Below are 20,913 nucleotides of genomic sequence, written 5' to 3' on the forward strand. Positions count from 1 at the left end.
TTTTCTTTTTTTTTTTTTTTTGAGACGGGGTCTCAGTCTCGCTCTGTTGCCAGGCTGGCTGGAGTGCAGTGGTGCGATCTCAGCTCACTGTAACCTCCATCTCCCGGGTTCAAGCGATTCTCCTGCCTTAGCCTCCAGAGTAGCTGGGACTACAGGCATGTGCCACCACGCCTGGCTAATTTTTGTATATTTAGTAGAGACAGGGTTTCACCACGTTGGCCAGGATGGTCTCCATCTCTTGACATTGTGATCTGCCCACCTCGGCCTCCCGAAGTGACCTCTCTTCTTAATCAGGCTCAAGGTAACTTTTCTGTTTTATTGGTCTTTTCAGACTTTCATAGTTTGTTATTTCTACTATGTTGTTTTCCTTTCCATTTACTTCATGTTTACCATAATCTATTCTTTCTTCTAGGTTTCTTTTGGTTTATTTTATTGTTCTTTGTATTAACTTCTTAAAATGAGGTATGCATTTCTCTATATTTTTGTCTTTATTCTTTAGTATTTAAAGCTATACATTTCCTTTTAGTGTAGCTTATATATATATATAGTTATATATATATAGTATTTTATATATATATAGTGACTGCCTCTAATCTATAAATATTGAAGGATGTTAATCTTTTTGGTGACATATTTATATTGTTGCTTTTTTTATTTGATATTAGAGTATATGATCCATGTAATCTCTACTTTTTAAATGTACAGCTTTCAAGCAAATGTATGATTTTTTCATAAATGGACCTAAGATTGATTATATATATATGTACGTGTGTGTCAGAGATTATATATATACATACATGCATATATTCATGTATACATTTGCATATTATAATTTATCTACTGTTATTCACTTTCTCACCTTCCTTGTCTGATTTTGACCTTTAATCTTGAAATAATTTTATTAACTATATACTATAGTTTGATTTTTCTCACCTCTCCTTACATGTTCAATATAATTTCTTTCCAAATATTTAGGATGTATATTGTGTTATAATTGCTATATCAACATGAATTGTGCCTATTATGATTGTAAAAGTCTCTCTTTACACTGCTTTTTACTTTTGAGCTTATATCTAAGATTTTCTGATGAAATATTGACATTTTTACCTTTCTTAATGTTTGCATTTGCCTGGTATCTCTTGGCTTTTCCCTTTATTTTCAACCGTTCTTTATCACTTGGTCTGAAGCAAGTTTCTTGTGAACAGCACATTGCTCGATTTTGTTTTTTTTAATCTAATTTGACAGCTTTTGTCTTTTTATAGAATATTCAGTAAGAGGATTCAGTTTTCAGAATGAACTAGAGCACAGAAGGGGGACTGCCTCTGCATATTTAAGTAGATTGTATTCCAAAGATATGACCATTGTTGAGGCAGGAGAACTAACTAGCTTCTTACATAGAAAGGTGTTTCTATAGGGAATGCTCCACAGAATTCCAATTAATTGTTTCACAGATTAAGAGAGTCACCAGGGTTCCCTTGTAACATTTCTCATCAAAGAGTGTTCTATAGGGAAGAGATAAAACCTAAACAGTCCAGGAAGCTGAGACAAGAAACTGAAAAAAAAAGGAAAGTGAGCAACAAGATAATGTAAGTCACAACTGAGCTAATTAAGGAGCAGGAGATGCAGCAGCATGTCCCAAACAAAACTGATTGGAGGTCAAGTGTGGACAACCAGAGCAAGTTCTTGCACAGCTAATGTATCCCCAGGTGTGAACTGAGTAACGTGAAGAAAGGCATCCTCCTGCCACCTCCTGGTGAGTTAACAAGGCAGGAACACTGCAGGCTGCAAAAATAACAGGCAATGCCAAAAGCAGAGATGGATCCAGTTTTGTAGGGACTGAAGCTTAAGCTGTTATTGGGGGCGGGTTGCAGGGGTAGGGGGGTTCTTTAAGAATAAGAATACAAAATTAGGTAAAAACTTGAATATTTACTGAGATAGGGAAAGCAATCACAACAAATGACGGGGTCTTTGGAGATTCAGATCTTTCCCTTCAGATCTCTTTGGACATGATTACATGGAAATGTTTCCTGATTATAGCCAAGTGTTCCTTCTCCATATAGAACACCTGACAACTCCCACCTCTGTCAGGGGTCTTTTAGGTGAGAAGCCACTTAAGTTTTTAAGACCAATTAGCCTCTAGGTAAATCTGCCTTTGGTCCAAATGTTGGCTTCTATGGGAATAAGGGTAAGAGACCCGTCTGCTCAGTATAGAATAAACCAGGCAGCCAGACCGGGAATATAGAAAGCAATCCTAAAAAAAAAAAAAAAAAAAAAAAAGGTTGCCACAGGATGTGGTAGAAAATCAGTAACCTCAGATTTACCCATCAAAAAAGTCAGGTGATTTTAGGACTCTGGCATCAATGCATAATTTCTGAATCTTTACAGTTGGTTATGGCATACCTTATTGATCATTAGAGAAACAGTGAAACAAGCATTAACTCCTGAGAAAAATACACTGAGGAAGGAGTTTTTAGGACCTGTGAAAGTTGGACTTTTGGCAGCATAACTTGTTTTCCCAAAAAAGATGGGGCTACAGTCTATAAAGAAAGAGGAACTAAATTAATGCTTGGCCAATGTGGTGAACTTATACTAGAGCATTCCTAAGCTCACTCAGTCAAATATTTTTACCTTGTCATTCACTAAATATAAATCAATTATGAAAGTTCTGAAGGAGCTAGAGTGCAGTTCAAAGATTGCTGAACCCGTATGAATGAACTAGTCACATTCGTTTTTTTTTTTTTGAGATGGAGTTTCACTCTTGTTGCCCAGGCTGGAGTGCAGTGGTGTGATCTTGGCTCACTGCAACCTCCGCCTCCCGGGTTCAAGCGATTCTCCTGCCTCAGCCTCCCGAGTAACTGGGATTACAGGTGCCTGCCACCATGCCCAGCTAATTTTGTATTTTTAGTAGAGATGGGGTTTCACCATGTCTCTTGGTCAGGCTGGTCTCGAACTCCTGACCTCAGGTGATCCACCCAACTTGGCCTCCCAAAGTGCTGGGTTTACAGGCACGAGCCACTGTGCCTGGCCTACTAGTCACATTCTTATGCAGTCAGTGAGGATACTATAAAGAGCATGATCCATTTGGCGAATCAGATCAAGTTCTCTAAAGTCCAGTGTCACAGCACAAGATAATGTGAAGTCATTTAAAGGAAGTTATTAATTGAAATTCCTTGTTGCAGAATCAGTAGAAAAAGACAAAAGCTTTTGATGGGATTATGCTGGATTCAATGTCATGGAACCAAACTGGAAATTTTCTGGTGAGGCATCTTCCCGAATCTTTAGGCTTTGCCAGGCTTTGCTTCTAAAAGACTACTACCCACCAATCCCTTCCCCAGGTAGCTGGAAAATTAGAGACCTTCACTTGCAGTGTGGCCTGGATTAGCTGGGGAACTGGGTGAGCCTGAGTCACGTAATGTACTAGGAGTCCAACCTCATTTAAGGTAGTGGTAGAAATAATGTCAGCTAAGGCTGGGCGCGGTAGATAACACCTATAATCCCAGCAGTTTGGGAGGCCAAGGCTGGCGGATGGTTCGAGACCAGCCTGGCTAACATGATGAAACCCCATCTCTATTAAAAATACAAAAAAATTAGCTGGACATGGTGGTGGGCACCTGTAATCCCAGCTACTGGGGAGGCCAAGGCAGGAGAATCGCTTGAAGCTGGGAGGTGGAGGTTGCAAAGAAAGAAAAAGAAATAATGTCAGCTGAATTAGCAAAACTCAGAGTTAGGCTCACTGACCTAAGAACAAATCCTGTGTATCTGCTGTGAGTCTCTTACGTGTATTCATAGTGTTTTCTATGCATTCTCAGTCTTTATAAATACGGGTTCTTCCATTCCTGATTTACAGCTGATTCTCTGCTAGGGACTCAAACTTTACTTGACAACCCATTGAACATGCCAAAACCCTCGTTCTAGAGAATGGGCCCAATGTGTCTCAGTTTTATTTGTGTCCTGCCCCATACTAATGGACTTTATTTCCCAAAGAGACTCCTAGATCTGTAACTTCTTGAAAGAAGAGTTTCTGAATTTTGCAAATGTCTGTTAGCCCCTGTTATTGTGCCAGCTATATTCCTTCCCATTGGCAGCATCAAATAAATTTTTTTTTATAACTGAGGTTACATGGTTACTTGTACAGAACCCTGGACTCTGAATAGGTTACTTGTACAGAACCTTGGAGTCTGAAGTCTGAGAAGTATAAATCATTCAATTTTGTGTGTGGATTTTTGAGGAAATAAATCATTAAATCAGTTTTTGTGCCAGTTGATATTTGTTATAAACTTTCCTGTGTGAGGATCGAACATTAACAAAATTTGCCTTTGGTGTAACATTTACCTGGGGAGGAATATTTTTTAAATGTTAAGGAGAAACTCCATTTAAAAATATTATTCACTATACACATTTTATTGAAAAAAGCATCTGCTATTAAGATATAGTTATGGCATGTTTAATTGGTGAATTGCTGTAATTTTTATGTTTTATTTATGGGGCCTAGCTACCAGATCATCGTTATAGAGAATATTTGGGGTATAGATTAGTCACTACATTTGTGAAGGTTTAGGAAGTATTTACTAAAATGAAAGACACAACCCTAGATGTTTTAAATGAATATTAAGAACTCAATCTAAATATAAGAAAGTTGAACATTTGTCAAAAAGATTCATGGTGGAGCATAAAACCGTACTCAACTTCAATTGTAATTGTCAGGCAAACTGTAAATTCTGTTAATTGTGTAATAAATATAATTTATTGAATGTTTACTATGTTTCAGGCACAATTTTAAGCGTTTTGCATGAACTCTAATTCATTGAAATGTAACAACCTTATAAGGTAGGGACTATCATTACATCTTCCAATTATAATGTTTTAAAATAAAAAAACTGAAAGTATATTATAAAGCCTATTTAGTTTTAATTATATGTTGAATCACAATGGGAAACTACTTTTTAAGATTGTGCCTTTCAATATTATTTAAGATAGAAATAAAATTATAACTGATTATTTTTTATTGTCATTGCTATAAAATCCCATCAAGCCTCTCTAGAATTGACATACAGAATTTGATGTATTTCTCTGTGGTTATTTTTGTTGTAATCACCATAAACTATGAAATTAGAAAGGCCTGGGCACGTCCAAAATAAAATAAATCAACTATTTTTAAAAGTTTGACATGTCTTAAATTGTGTCATTTTGCTTGGAAATTTATTTTAACAATATTAAGGAATGTCTGGAATATAATGTGCATAGAAAAGTGATGATCAAAATTCATAAATGCTCAGGCACCACTGATGTCAAACACATAGCACTGTTTTAAAATAACAAGATGAGTACAAAGTCTAATACTCCTTTATGCCCAATGGATACACAAGAAAGAAAAAAACATCTCCAAGCCAAACTTGAATACCAGTATTCACAGATTCAAAGACCACTATATCTAAGCTCTGATTGTAAAAACATTTTTAAAAGAACATTTTCTCCTCCATTAATTATGTCAATTGCTTCCCTAGCAATTTACATTCATGAACCTTGGTTTCCAAGGCATTTTATAATGACATCATAAATGAATGAACAGAGGCTTTTCAGCCTTCCCTTTATGTGAAAACGGTTAAGGGCACCTTTTAAGTGTTCCCATTGTTCTATCACTGTGTACTTCCTCTGAGAATAATTGCATTACCTTTGCCTACTGCAGGATATCCTTGAAAATAAAAACCAAGGTTTTATCTCAGTGGTAAATGTTCTGAAAACCTGAGATAATCATTGCTGTACTTGCTAATTCCCTTGCTGAAGCCCATGACCTTCATTGTCATCAATCTGGGAGAACAGCTTTCAAACAGTACCATTTTGGTGACTGAAAGTAAAATGTTTCTTCAAACCACCACAAGTCACATAACAACTCTATTTACATGTTAACAGAATAGCAGAACAGTTAACCAGAAGTTGTCATTAAGGTCTCTCATACTGTTTGCATTACTTGAGGTGGTATATGTTTCCTAAAATAGCTAAATGCATTAATAATGCCCTATTTCAGTCTCACCTAATCCACTTATATATTATGACTATTGGAGTATTACACATCAGTCCCTCTCCCTTTTTATTCCATCCTTGGTCCTGGTTCAGATTCTCTCACGGCCAGGTCATTCTTCTTATGGAATAAGGTAGAAGATATTGGATGTGATATAAATTACCACTCTTAGACTATAAATTACTTGTGCTGGGCCTCTGCCAAGGTTCTTATTCAAATAAAGTCCAGTGGGTCAGGCTGAGTACTGACGTACCCTTCAAACAAAAAGGATATGCAAATTTCAGCAATCTTCTCTGTAGACATATTTATTTCTTTTCATCAATTACAACAGGTCCCTGCAGGACCATGTCACCCAAAATAATGCATCAGATATAAGGACTTGTCTTTTACTCATTTACTTATTGGACCTACTTAGAAAACTGTGGCAGCACTGTTTTGTTATTATTGTCTTAAGTGCATGATCCAACTTGGAAAGGTAAATTTTAACACTAAGGATCAAGGCATTTTTTGGCTTTAATCAGCTCTTAGTGATCTCTAATTTATTTAAGTAAAACAATACATTAAACTTCTATTTTAAAAATTAAAAATCTTGTTTCTCACCTCTTTCTCCTAGGAATACACTAAATGCTATTACAGGAATGACAATAAAGCTTTAAGTTCACATCTTAGTCTTTTTTCTGTTGCTATAACAGAATATCACAGACAGGATAATTTATGAGGAAAAGAAATGTATTTCTTATGGTTCTGGATGCTGGGTAGTCCAATGGTTCTGGATGCTGGGTAGTCTGGATGCTGGGTTCACATCTGGTGAGGACCTCTTGCTGGTGGGAACACTGCAGAGACCCCATGTGACAGGGCATCACATGGTGAGGGGACTCCCAAGACATGGCAAAACTGGCCTTTTATAACAGTTTCGCTCTTGTGATAATTAACCCATTCCCCCTTAGTAACCCATTAATTCATTAATCCATTCATTTGTGAATGGATTTATCTGTTCATGAGGGCTCTGCCTTTCAAAGGTCCCACCTCTCAGCACTGCTGCAATGGGGATCAAGTTTCCAGCACATGAACTTTTGGGGGACATGTTCAAACCATAGAAATACATATAGACAAATATAGAAAATAAGATTGCAGCATAAAAACTTTTATTTGGGAGAAGTGGGTACATGGGGAGATATAACTGACTTATCAGTAAAGAGAGCCCAACCTGAAGCACCTCCTGACAAGAATACTATTGACAAGTGGGCAAATTCATTTATGGATATTGTGCCTAGGACTTGGAGACACAAGGTACTCAAGTTGGCAATAATTAAACAGAAGAATTGCTAGAAAACAATATATAAAGCAGATAGAGTCCCTGAACTCTCTCTTACTTTAAAAGGCCAAGTTGTTAACTCTTCTTTATCCATGTCCCACTCCTGGGCAGGGGATCAAATTTTTACTCTCTGGAGAAACTGACCTAAAGAAAGTCTGGACAAACAACATTAAAAAAAGGCAGGAATAAAGGCCAGTGTCTGAAAACAGAGGGGATATATGCATGGGAGAATTCCAGGGGACTGTGACAGTCTAGGATGTCTTCACACTGAATGTTGGTGTGTTGAGAGTCACTCTCCCACCCAGCTCCCAGAAGATCAGCATATTTTACCACCACTCCACTTCCACGCTTGAAAAGAAGACTGAAAGATTTAAAATATTTTCACATATTTATATTTTGGAGTTCCCTCAATGAACCATCAACTCATTTTCTAATTACCCTATAATGAAATTTTTTCCACTAACACAAAATTCCTGGTTAGTAAATTTTAGTAAATAAGAAGTAGAAAATCAAGAAACCAGAAATTTGAGGAAAGCTTTCCAAAAAAAGAGTCAAAGCAAATAGAACAAGGCATATCATATTTGAAAATCTCAAACTATAACCCTCTAATTGAAATCATTAGTGAGACAAAGCTAAATCACATACATAAAGGGAAAATGAATGCTATGGCAAATAAATCATTAGAAAAGAGTAAAGAATTTTGAAAATGGAAATATAAGGGCCAAACTAATTTTAAAAAATAAATAGTAGAGTTTTGGGTTTAAATAAGATTGAATAAGCACATTATCCCTCCTCTCCCAAGAAATACAAATAGAAGCTTAGATCGAATGCAGTAGACAGCAATCTGAGGACTCTCAACAGTAAATTGTAGCAGGTAGATTGGGTAAGAAAATTAGAATTGAAAATACTAAAAACTCAAGTAGTACATTTTCTGTTTTCATTTTGTTTTGTTTTGTTTTATTCTATATAATACAGTCTCAACTCAAGTGCAGTCAAATCCTAAAACTATATACTAAGCATGGACAGAAATACCTCCAAAAGAATATCTGTCTCTCTCTCTCTCGATTTTTTTCACCAGAGAAGCAGGAATGGGAACCTTTATGGGACAGAGACAGCATCCTCAGGTTTTTGTTTCATTTTGTTTTTCTGTTCTACCCAGGTTCCAGGTGTGTCTCAGTTTTGAAGCTTCACAGCAGCTGAGTAGTAGTGTGTGGTGAGCATAACAAATACCTAAAACTTTCAGGAAGGTGAATCCTTCTCTCTGACCATGGGAACTATGGTCTGAAGATGAACGCCAATCGCCAGATAATTCAAATATTGAAATTATGAAACAATGACTTCCAAATCAGCTATGATAATGTGATCTACAAGCTAAGGTCTAATATCCTCAAAACAAATGGAAAGACAGAACATCTTAGCAGGGAAATAAAAGGTATAAATGAAAATAATGGAAATTTAGAACTTCAAAACACAATATCCAAAATCTGAATTATACTTGATTGCCGCAGTTTGTCACAGTTACTATGGGACTGAACAAAGGGGGACGAACGCAGAAATGAAAACTTAAAACAAAAGTAACTATTTTAAAGGAAAGGGCCAGGGGAAGAAGAGGGCTCCCTGCTTCTAGTGAGCAAAGGCAGAAGTCCTAAGCTTCTACAGCCCTTCATATTTATTGGGTAGAAAGAGCAGGGAGGAGGAGGTAACAATTGGTCAGCTGCTTAATTGATCACAGGTTCACCTTATTGCTAACAGGCTTCAGATGTGCCTAATCACAAGCAACACTGCGCTTGGGGCGTGACTGCCCTCAGTATTCCTTCTGAGCAGCAGACGCAGTTTGTCAATTTGCCAACATCCTGCTTTTATGAGAACAGTTTGCTGTTTACTCATATAGCCTCCAGTAGTATACTGAGTTGATTACGACTCTCATTCTCTCAGCCTGCAACATCTCTCCCTTTTTGTTTTTGCATTAATTAAATAAGATCTGTCCCTATGTCATGGGGGTTGATGTCAGTGTGATTCTGGTTGGTTCTTGTTCCGTCTTTGCATTCAGATTCAACTGGCTCATGGTTCGTATGGGGGGATCCAGGCCCATGGTTGGGATCCAGGGGTCCCTCCAGTCTCCTGTTCCATGGTTGCACACACCTTGAGGGCACCCACACGGTTTGATCGTCTCTTTATATTGCTGCTGGCAGACTCGTGATGGGGTTTCTCATTCATCTGGTAAGTTTCAGTTTCTCTGCTCCAGCAGACCTTTCTCATTCAAGTCCCAAAAGACCCTATCTGTCCCTGCAAGTTTCTGCTAGTCTCTACTAGTCTCTGTTAGTCTCTGCTAGTCTCTATCTATCCCTGTAGTCCCTGTGTGGGTTTCACTTGCTGCAGTTTGCCACAGTTACTACAGGACTGACTGAAGGGAGAGGAAAAGAGAAATGAAAACTTAAAACAAAAGTAACCATTTTAAAGGAAGGGGCCAGGGGAAGCAGAAGAGGGCTCCCTGCTTCTAGTGAGCAAAGGCAGCAGTCCTGAGCTTCTATAGCTCTTTGTATTTATTGGGTAGAAAGAACGGGGAGGAGGAGGTAATGATTGGTCAGCTGCTTAACTGATCACAGGTTCACATTATTGCAAATAGGCTTCAGATGTGCCTAATCACAAGCAACACTGCGCTTGGGGTGTGACTGCCCTCAGCATTCCTTCTGGGCAGCAGAGGCAGTTTGTCAGTTTGCCAACATCCTGCTTTTATGAGAACAGTTTGCTGTTTACTCATATAGCCTCCAGTGGTATACTGAGTTGATCACGACTCTCTCTCTCTCAGCCTGCAACACCTGATGGACTCAATAGCAGAATGAGAGTGAGATGACTGAAAGAGGAATCAGTGAACTTGAACCTAGATCAACAGAAACTATCCAATTTGAATAAGAGACAAAAGCACTGAAAAAATGAACAACAGCTCTCCCTAGGGTATTGTGGTACAATGCCAAAAGGTCTAATCTTTATGTCATCAGAGTCCCAGAAGAACACAAGAAAGGAAGGGTAATTTGGAAAAAAAATTATATATATGTTATATAAATATATATAAATACACACACACACACACACACACACACATATGAGTAAGCAGATTGAACTCATAATAAAAATTTGCCCATCATGGAAAAGCTCAGGGCTAGATGGACTCACAAGTGAATTCTACCCAACATTTAAAGAAGAGTAGATACCAATTCTTCTCAAACTCTTCCAAAAAGTTAAAGAGGGAATATTTTCATACATATTTTATGAGGCCAGTATTACCCCAATACCAAAACCAGATGAGGACACTATAAGGAAAAACAAACAAACTATAGGCCAATATTCCTGATGAACATTGATGCCCAATCCTCAGAAAAATACTAGCAAACCAAATTTAGCAACATATTTAAAGAATCATTCACCATAATCAAGTAGGATTGATCCCTGGGATGCAAGGGTGCTTTAACACACACAAATCAATAAATGTGATATATCACATTAACAGAATGTAAGACAAAACCATATTATCTCAATAAACACACAAAAAAGCATTTGACAAAACTCAATATCCTTTCATGATAGACACTCTCAGATTAGGTATAAAAGGAATATACCTTAGCACAATAAAGGCCCTATATGGCAAACCCACAGCTAGCATCATACTTAATGATGAATAGTAGAAAGCTATTTTTCTAAGGCCAGGAAAAGACACCTTAATAGGAAAGGAAGAAATGAAATTGTTTTGTTAATGACATGATTTTATATATAGAAAACCCTAAAACAAGCTTATCCAACCTGTTGCCTGCAGGCTGCATGAGGCCCAGGATGGCTTTGAATGTGGCATAACACAAATTGGTAAACTTTCTTAAAACATTATGAGATACTTTTGGCAATTTTTGGTTTTTAGCTCACCAAATATCACTATAATTCATAACTGGGGATTTTTTTTCTCAATTCTAGCCCATAATGGATACCAAGATGAGAGGCATAAAGTTCTCTAACGATTCATATTCAACTTATTCATAGTACTTTGGTTTGCAAGACAAACGTGAAACTTGAGCCAACTTGGAGTGCCATTGGCTGAATAGTAATTGGTCTCAAGTCAAGAGTTGAAAGTTTAGCCAATTACTTCGAGTTAAGGTTGATTAAGTTTCCTGCCAATCATGTAATAATTCTGGGACTGCTATCATGATTCTAGATACTGAGTAAATAGACTAATCTGTTTAAACATTTTTCAACTATTAAGTTTGGGCAAGATGGGTATACACTTACATACATAGGTTTATGTGTGTTCAGTAAGTGAATATGCAGAGAAATAAAATTTCATTCAAGAGAAACACTCATTTTTATGATACCAATGTAGGAGGTGGCATAATATTTTTTAAGTATTTATAGTGCAACGGATATGGCTTGAAAACCGCCTCTGCCACCTTACCAACTGTAATATTTTACATAACTATTTAATTTCTCAAACTTCTGTTTTCTAATTTGTAAGATTTTAAGGGGTTATTTTGAAGAGGAATAGCATAAACAAGGAAGGCACATGTGATGCATGCCTTGACATTTTTCTTTCAGGTTTTTCCATGTACTAGGAAAGAGTATTAGTCTGTTTGCATTGCTATAAAGGAATATCTGAGGCACAGTAATTTATAAAGAGGTTTGGCCAGGCTTAGTGGGTCACACTCATAATCTCAGCACTTCAGGAGGTCTTAGTGGGGGATCGCTTGAGGACAGAAGTTAAAGAATAGACTGGGTTAGTAGACCCTCTTTCTACAAAAAAAGAAAAAAGAAAAAAAATTATCTGGATGTGGAGGGTCGCTCCTGTAGTCCCATCCACTCAACAGGCTGAAGTGGGAGAATGACTTGAGCCTGGGTGGTTGAGGCTGCAGTGAGCTGTGATGACACTGCTGTACTCCAGCCTGGGTCTTCATCTCAAAAACAACAATGACAAACAAACAACAACAACAAAGACATTTATTTGGCTCACAAATCTGCAGGGTGTACAAGAAGCATGGTGCCAGCATCTGCTCAGCTTCTGATGAGGGCTTTGGGAAGCTTTTACTCATAGAGGAAGGCAAGGGGAACCAGCATGTCACATGATGAGAAAGGAAGCATGAGAGAGAGGTGCCAGACTCTTCAACAACCAGGTATCATGTGAACCAACAGAGTGGGAACTCACTCATTACCAGGAGGAGGGCACCAAGCCATTTATGAGCGATCTTCCCTGCTGACCCAAACACCATCCCACCAGACCCCACCTCCAACATTTAGGAACATATCCCAACATGAGATTCGGAGGGGACAAACAGCCAAACTGTATCAGAAAGTTGGCTGTCAGTGGTTCTGACCTCACTAAGTTAGGACTCTTTGATCAGAGGAGGATAAGGGTTTTTCTATTCTCTTTCTTGACCTCTCATACTTACTGAGAACATTCTAATTTTTTTGATCTCCTTAATTACGTGTGGAAGAGTAAGGTCCAGAGCCCAAGATTTGATCTCTAATTCTACTCAGTGTTCTCTCTGACACTTAAATCGACACTTTAACTAGTTTTATTTATTTATTTAGAGACAGAGTCTTGCACCGTTGCCCCGGCTGGAGTGCAGTGGTGCAATCTCAGCTCACTGCAACCTCTGCCTCCCGGGTTCAAGTGATTCTCCTGCTTCAGCCTCCCAAGTAGCTGGGATTACAGGCGTCCACCACCACACTCAGCTAATTTTTTGTATTTTTTAGTAGAGACAAATTTCACTGTGTTGGTCAAGCTGGTCTCAAACTCCTGACCTCGTGATCCGCCCACCTTGGCCTCCCAAAGTTCTAGGATTACGGGTGTTAGCCACCGTGCCTGGCCACTTTAACTAGTTTTAAAACAATTGTTACTTTAGCATAAATTCTACCTATGATAGAAATAAGGATGCAGTTTATAGGGAGTGTCTACGTTATTTTTCCTCGTTTTCATTGTATTTCATGTTTTCCTTGCTCAGACCAGACTCATGCAATCCTTAGCTCTCAACTCATAAGTGAACACCTGTTACTGGATTTAATTGACGTGACTATACACAGGTGTTTTATGTATTTTTCAGAATTTCTGATGTCACTCTGTGGGTGTTCCTTATTGATTTAGCAGATCCATCAGTTGGCTTTGAGGCCTGGACTTTTAAGATGCCAGTTCTGGATTTCCCAGATCTTTCATGGACTGTGTAGATAGTGAATATTTTCATGAATAATATTAAGGTGTAGTATGTACATAAAAATTAGCACAGAACAAGCTCAGCTTCTTTTGGAAATAGCACGATAAACTAACAACATTTATTGAGGGTCTGGTAGACAGAGTTCTAAAATGTTCCTATAAGGTTTCCCAACTTAATACCCGGTACTGTGAAAATGATGGGAAATATCTTTATCCACTCGTTGATTGATGGGCATTTGGGCTGGTTTCATAGTTTTCCAACTGTGAATTGTGCTGCTATAAACATGCATGTAGAAGTATTTTTTTCGTATAATGGCTTCTTTTCCTCTGGGTAGATACCCAATAGTGGGATTGCCGGATCAATGGTAGTTCTACTTTTACTTCTTTAAGGAATCTCTTCACACTGTTTTTCATAGTGGTTGTACTAGTTTACATTCCCACCAGCAGTGTAGAAGTGTTGCCTGTTCACCACATCCATGCCAACATCTATTATTTTTTGATATTTTGATTATAGACATTCTTGCAGTAGTAAGGTGGCTTTGATTTTCATTTTCCTGATTATTAGTGATGCTGAGCATTTTTTCATATTTTTGTTGGTCATTTGTGTATTTTCTTTTGAGAACTGTCTATTCACGTCCTTAGCCCACTTTTTGATGGGATTGTTTGTTGTTTTTTTCTTGCTAATTTGTTTGAGTTTCTTCTAGATTTTGGATATTAGTCCTTTGTCAGATGTATAGTTTGTGAAAATTTTCTCCCACTCTGTAGGTTGTCTGTTTACTCTGCTGACTGTTCCTTTTGTTGTGCAGAAGCTCTTTAGCCTAATTAAGTCCCACTTATTTATCTTTGTTTTTGTTGCATTTGCTTTTGGGTTCTTGGTCATAAAGTCTTTGCCTAAGCCAATGTCTAGAAGGGTTTTTCTGATGTTATCTTCTAGAATTTTTATAATTTCAGGTCTTAGACCTATCTTAAGTTGATATTTGATCTAACCTATCTTAAGTTGATCTATCTTAAGTTGATATTTGTGTAAGGTGAGAGATCAGGATCCAGTTTAATTTTCCCACAGTGGCTTGCCAATTATCCCCAAAATTGTCATGTGTATATATATATGACAAAATACTACTCAGTCATAAAAAGGAACGAGTTAGTAACACTCACAACCACCAGGATGAAATTGAACACTATGATTCTAAGTGAAGTAACTTAGGAATGGAAAACCAAACATTGTGTGTTCTCACTCATAAGTGGGAGCTAAGCTATGAGGATGCAAAGGCATAAGAATGATACAATGGATTTTGGGGACTCAGCAGAAAGGGTGAGAGGGGGGTGATGGATAAAATACTACAAATTGGGTTCAGTGTATACTGCTCAGGTGATGGGTGCACCAAAATCTCACAAATCACCATAAAAGAACTTACTCATGTAACCAAATACCTGTTCCCCGAAAACCTATGGAAATAAAAAATTAAATTAAATTAAATTAAATTAATAAAAGCAAGCATTGTGCCAAAAAAGGGAATATGATGAGAAATCACAAGTGTTATTATGCTACCTTTCATGGCAAAAGGGATTTGGCAAATATATTAACGTTACAAATCAGTTTACTTTGAGTTAATTAAAAAGGATCAGGGCAAGCTTAATCTAATTACATGAGCCATTTAATACCATAATATATATCTTTTTCTGTCTGGTGGAAGAAGAGAAAGTGAGAGAGAATCAAAGCATGTGAAGAGAGACCTCATGCAAGGAGGTCTAGGAGCCTAGAGTGATCTTCAGCCAACAGTCAAAAAGATAACTGGACAACCACAAGGAACTGACTCCTATAAGAGAAATGAGCCTGGAAAAGGACTCCAAGCTTCAGATGAAAATGTAGTTGGCTGACATTTTTATTTTAGTCTTGTGAAACCCTAAGCAGAGAATCCAAGTAAGTCCCCCTGAACTTCTCACCTAAAGAACATGAGTTAATAAATAAGGGGTATGATAAGTCATGAAATATGTCATAATTTATTACAAAACAATATATAATGATACAGATACCTATCTGGTAGCCAGATATTATCCTAAGTATTTTCCACATGACATTTAATTTGATTTAATTAGCACAGCAACTCCATAAGAGACAGATCCTTTTAACTAGTTTGCAGGTGGTAAACTGAGGCTCAAGTAATTTATGTGATTTGTCTAAGGTCCCATAGGCTATAAGTGGTAGAGCCCAGATTGAGAAGTGTTTGGCTGTTCATGCAAGTGCAAGCAGCTTTCATTAAACTATTCTCAGCAGTCTGTCAGAATAGCTAGCAGGGATACCAACTATCTAGGGAAAGTCACACCAAAGGAGTGACCCAAAGAAACACATTTTAACCTGAACTGCCTGGTAATACACTGAAGGCAAATCAGCCCCAAAGACTAAAATTGTTAATTTTCTGTGATTCCTCCCTGTTTTATTTAATATAATATGACCTTAACCTAGTCTTGATATTTGATTTCTGAACAATGAGTCAAGAGAGTTGCCTTCTCTATGTAGTAGTACTTTATTGTTGTCAAAGACTTGTCCTTTGGTGCTTCATATTTTGCTTTACCTACATGGAATATTGCTAATTTAGGTGATAGCCTAACTATTTATAGTTAAATACACCCACCAAGTTCCCCTTACCCTTCAATTTAACTAAAAAGAAACAACTTCCTACTTCTTACACCACATAAAATTCATATTTTGCTTTAAATGTAATTTTTCAGCAGAGAGCCGAGTGGAGTTCACTTAAAACTAACCAAATCAGCTGTTAAATTGTCCATTTGATCACATGGGTTATAGGCATAGTTATTTGATTGAGTTATGACAATGCTCAGAAACAGAAAAGACAGTCAAAGGTTATCATGTGAGTCCAATAAAAATTCAACAGTTGTTTTTAAAGATTTTCATATGATAATATTGTTTCACTTTCTATTACCCATATTTGATTTCATTTACAAATAAAATACTACCCACTCAATGAATCATGCTTTTATCTCAAATATATCTAGAGTCAATCTCTATGATTTTAAGAATACAGAAATGCACATTTAAAAAAGATTTTAACATTATTGTAAATAATTTAAGACAACTTTTAGATATATCATGTGAGTGTTTAACTCAATTTTCATGACCCAGGTGGCCAAAATTAGTCTTTTTTATAAATTCTTTTTTGAGTTGAAATTATTCTTTCACACCTAAAGAACTCTATCTGATGCTCTAGAGAGAAATATTCAATTGAACTTCACAATGTAGAACATTTCCTGCATTCTCCATTGTAGATTGTGATGAATAAATCAATATGTGCTTACTAAAAACAATTGATACAAGTTAAGGAAATATATTATTTTGAGTCTTGATTCAAAGAAAATAACCAAATATTTAAAATTTATTTAAAATTTGTACTGTTTATTTATATAATTATAACATCTTCAAAATCAATAATGATTTTCTTCATTTAGTATTTAAACATGACTCTTTTCTCATAGTACTACAGTCGCCATAAGCATCACTCTATGGCTATATAATTTCTGACATGTGCTTTTATTGGAATTCATTAATAATTTCATTATTTTTAGGTATTTAGATCATGGCCCATTTTCCCCTACAACCATGATACCTGTTTAAATTGACAAATCATAGTTGTATGGATTTATGGGGCAAAATGTGATGGTTTGATATACATACATGATACAGTTTGATTAAATCAAGCTGCTTAACATATCCATCATCCTGCTTACCTATCATTTTTAATAATGAGATATTTGAAATGTATTCTCTTAGTTATTCTGAAATACGTAATACATTATTATTAACTGTAGTCATCCTGGTGTGCAATGAATCTCAAGATGAATATTTCCATGAACATTAAAAAAAAATTTTCCATTTTGAAATGTCACTTTTCATTAATTGTGACTCTGATACTTCTCAGCTTGACATCTCCACTTATGCAATAAAAAAAATTCATTGTACACTTTATCTTCTAGGGACTTGACATGTGCAAGCCCTTCACTTTCATTTTTTTTTCTAAGCCAGCTTTCTCCATCCCCTCATATCAATGCCTCAGCATCCAGTGATTAAATCCCAGCATTTCTATCACAGTCTATCTCCATCACAATATTTCCTGTTTTGCAGTATAACTGGTGATTAACTTTAATTACAATCATGACAACTCTATAGCAGAGGCCAAAACAATGATTACACATCATGTTTCATAATATTTTTCAGTTAGATGAAGCTTCAGTGCAGCTACCCTGCGAAAATAACTAATTTGCATATCACTATATAGAGTTCAAATGAACTCTTTTTATCCACTCCCACCCATTATTCATCTTATTGCAGTTTAGAAAATATATTGACTCTGGACCATGAGTCTGTAGGTAAAGGTAACAGTTATAATTATGAAAAAAAAATTTTCTCAGGTCATTCTGTATTTTTCCTGATTTAATTGATTATATCACTCATAGGCCATCAAGGCACCATTAGAAACTTTTCTATTAAACATAGTACTGGAAGTTCCAGCCAGGGCAATCAGTCAAGAGAAAGAAATAAAGGGTATTCATATAGGAAGAGAGGAAGTCAAATTGTCTCTGTTTGCAGATGACATGATTGTATATTTAGAAAACCCCATCATCTCAGTCCAATATCTCCTTAAGCTGGTAAGCAACTTCAGCAAAGTCTCAGGATACAAAATCAATGTGCAAAAATCACAAGCATTCCTATATACCAATAACAGACAAACAGAGAGCCAAATCATGAGTGAACTTCCATTCACAATTGCTACTAAGAGAATGAAATACCTAGGAATACAACTTACGAGGGATGTGAAGGACCTCTTCAAGGAGAACTACAAATCACTGCTCAAGGAAATAAGAGAGGACACAAACAAATGAAAAAACATTCCATGCTCATGTATAGGAAGAATCAATATAATGAAAATGGCCATACTGCCCAAAGTAATTTATAGATTCAATGCCATCCCCATCAAGCTACCTCTGACTTCCTTCACAGAATTGGAAAAAACTACTTTAAACTTCATATGGAACCGAAAAAGAGCCTGCACAGCCAAGACAATCCTGGGCAAGAAGAACAAAGCTGGAGGCATTATGCTACCTGACTTCAAATCAAACTATACTACAAGTCTACAGTAACCAAAACAGCATGGTACTGGTACCAAAACGGATATATAGACCAATGGAACAGAACAGAAACCTCAGAAATCACACCCACATCTACAATCATCTGATCTTTGACAAACCTGACACAAACAAGCAATGGGGAAAAGATTCTCTATTTAATAAACATTGTTGGGAAAACTGGCTAGCCATATGCAGAAAACTGAAACTGGACCCCTTCCTTACACCTTATACAAAAATCAACTCAAGGTGGATCAAAGACTTAAATGTAAGACCTAGGACCATAAAAATCCTAGAAAAAAACTTGGGCAATACCATTCAGGACACAGGCATGGGCAAAGACTTCATGTCTAACACACCAAAAGCAATGACAACAAAAGCCAAAATTGACAAATGGGATCTAATTAAACCAAAAAGCTTCTGCACAGCAAAAGAAATTATCATCAGAGTGAACAGGCAACCTACAGAATGGGAGAAAATGTTTGCAATCTATTCATCTGACAAAGGGCTAATATCCAGAATCTACAAAGAACTTAAAACAAATTTACAAGAAAAAAACCAAACCACCCCATCAAAAAGTGGGCAAAGGATATGAACAGGCACTTCTCAAAAGAAGACATTTATGCAGCCAACAGACACATGAAAGAATGCTCATCATCTGTGGTCATTAGAGAAATGCAAATCAAAACCACAATGAGATACCATCTCACAGCAGTTAGAATGGCGATCATTAAAAAGTCAGGAAACAAGAGGTGCTGGAAAGGATGTGGAAAAATAGGAACACTTACACTGTTGGTGGGACTGCAAACTAGTTCAACCATTGTGGAAGTCAGTGTGGCGATTTCTCAGGGATCTAGAACTAGAAATACCATTTGACCCCGCCATCCCATTACTGGGTATATACCCAAAGGATTATAAATCATGCTGCTATAAAGACACATGCACACATATGTTTATAGCGGCACTATTCACAATAGCAAAGACTTGGAACCAACCTAAATGTCCAACAATGATAGACTGGATTAAGAAAATGTGGCACATATACACCATGGAATACTATGCAGCCATAAAAAAGGATGACTTCATGTCCTTTGCAGGGACACGGATGAAGCTGGAAACCATCATTCTCAGCAAACTATCACAAGAACAGAAAACCAAACACCACATGTTCTCACTCATAAGCGGGAGTTGAACAATGAGAACACATGGACACAGGGAGGGGGAACATCACACACGGTGGTCTGTCAGGGGGTGGGGAGGTAGGAGAGGGATAACATTAGGAGAAATACCTAATGTAGGTGACGGGTCGGTGGGTGCAGCAAACCACCATGGCATGTGTATACCTATGTAACAAACCTGCACATTCTGCACATGTACCCCAGAACTTAAAGTAAAATTTAAAAAAGATTTAAGTGAACCCAGTAATAACTATTATAATTTATTGAATATGTGCTATTAGTGTAGTACTATGCTGAGTTTAACATATTATCCTATTGAACTTTTACAAAAAGACTCTGAACTGAGTCTTAGAAAAGTTGGGCAACTGACTGAGGTCATTTTGTTGGCCAGTAGCAGAGCCGAGATCTAACCTCAGGTTTATATTACCTCCTGAGCCAAGGCTCTAAACCTGTGGTTTCATATAGAAATATCTTTGAGGGGTGCTTCACAGAGATGGCTGTATCTTGTTATACACAGTATATGAAGGTCATACCATTGTGTATTTACTCACTTACTCACTAACTCACCTTACAAACTATTTAAGGAGGGCTCACCATTTCACAAGCACTAAGTATCATTTGTAACTTCATTCATTGTTGAAGTTCCTGCTTTACTGTTGCATAAGGAGGCAATCCAAATGACTTGAAAAGGGTTTGCACATTTTCTCTTTGGGACATAAGAGAAGTCTTTTGTACAGAGGCTTCAAAATTAAAGGTCATTTTCCTGGGGAAGGTGCATAACAGATATGAGAGTTTACTGTAAGACTTACTGAGTCTGGAATACTCTGAAGCTTGAGCCCTATCAGAGAAAGTTCTACTCACAGAAGGCTGGAGATTTCCAAGGAAACAAAACAAAACAATGTGTAAACATGAAGATGGAAGTTTTGTGGCTGTGATGTGATTACTCACAAAAGTGTGGGTGCAGCAGCCTAAGGCGTTGCAGAAGTTGGGGATATTCACTCTCCTCTCAGGTCCCATGCTATCTGCACTGGGGAATCATGGAGGGTGATAAATGTGGTAAGAGAGAAGTTGAAAC

The 20,913-nt window shown here is 37.1% G+C and overlaps 2 long non-coding RNA genes across 3 annotated transcripts in view; one reads left to right on the plus strand and one right to left on the minus strand.

Moving 5' to 3' along the window:
• The window catches only part of LOC134759765 (uncharacterized), an 80,545-nt gene extending 59,864 nt beyond the window's left edge, over positions 1-20,681 (minus strand). The window contains exon 1 of one of the 2 annotated variants that reach the window (XR_010136492.1): positions 20,406-20,681. This is a non-coding gene — a long non-coding RNA (uncharacterized LOC134759765). The remainder of the gene's footprint in view (positions 1-20,405) is intronic. The other variant, XR_010136493.1, reaches the window with a different exon arrangement.
• On the plus strand, positions 1,321-15,505 carry LOC129047803 (uncharacterized). Its single transcript, XR_008509560.2, has 6 exons — positions 1,321-1,753; positions 3,180-3,257; positions 4,769-4,827; positions 8,494-8,766; positions 9,385-9,554; positions 15,216-15,505. It is a non-coding gene; the product is annotated as an uncharacterized LOC129047803 (long non-coding RNA).
• Positions 20,682-20,913: the final 232 nt, after the last annotated feature.

The sequence above is a fragment of the Pongo abelii genome, chromosome 13, assembly GCF_028885655.2.
Source record: "Pongo abelii isolate AG06213 chromosome 13, NHGRI_mPonAbe1-v2.0_pri, whole genome shotgun sequence".
NCBI lineage: Eukaryota > Metazoa > Chordata > Mammalia > Primates > Hominidae > Pongo > Pongo abelii.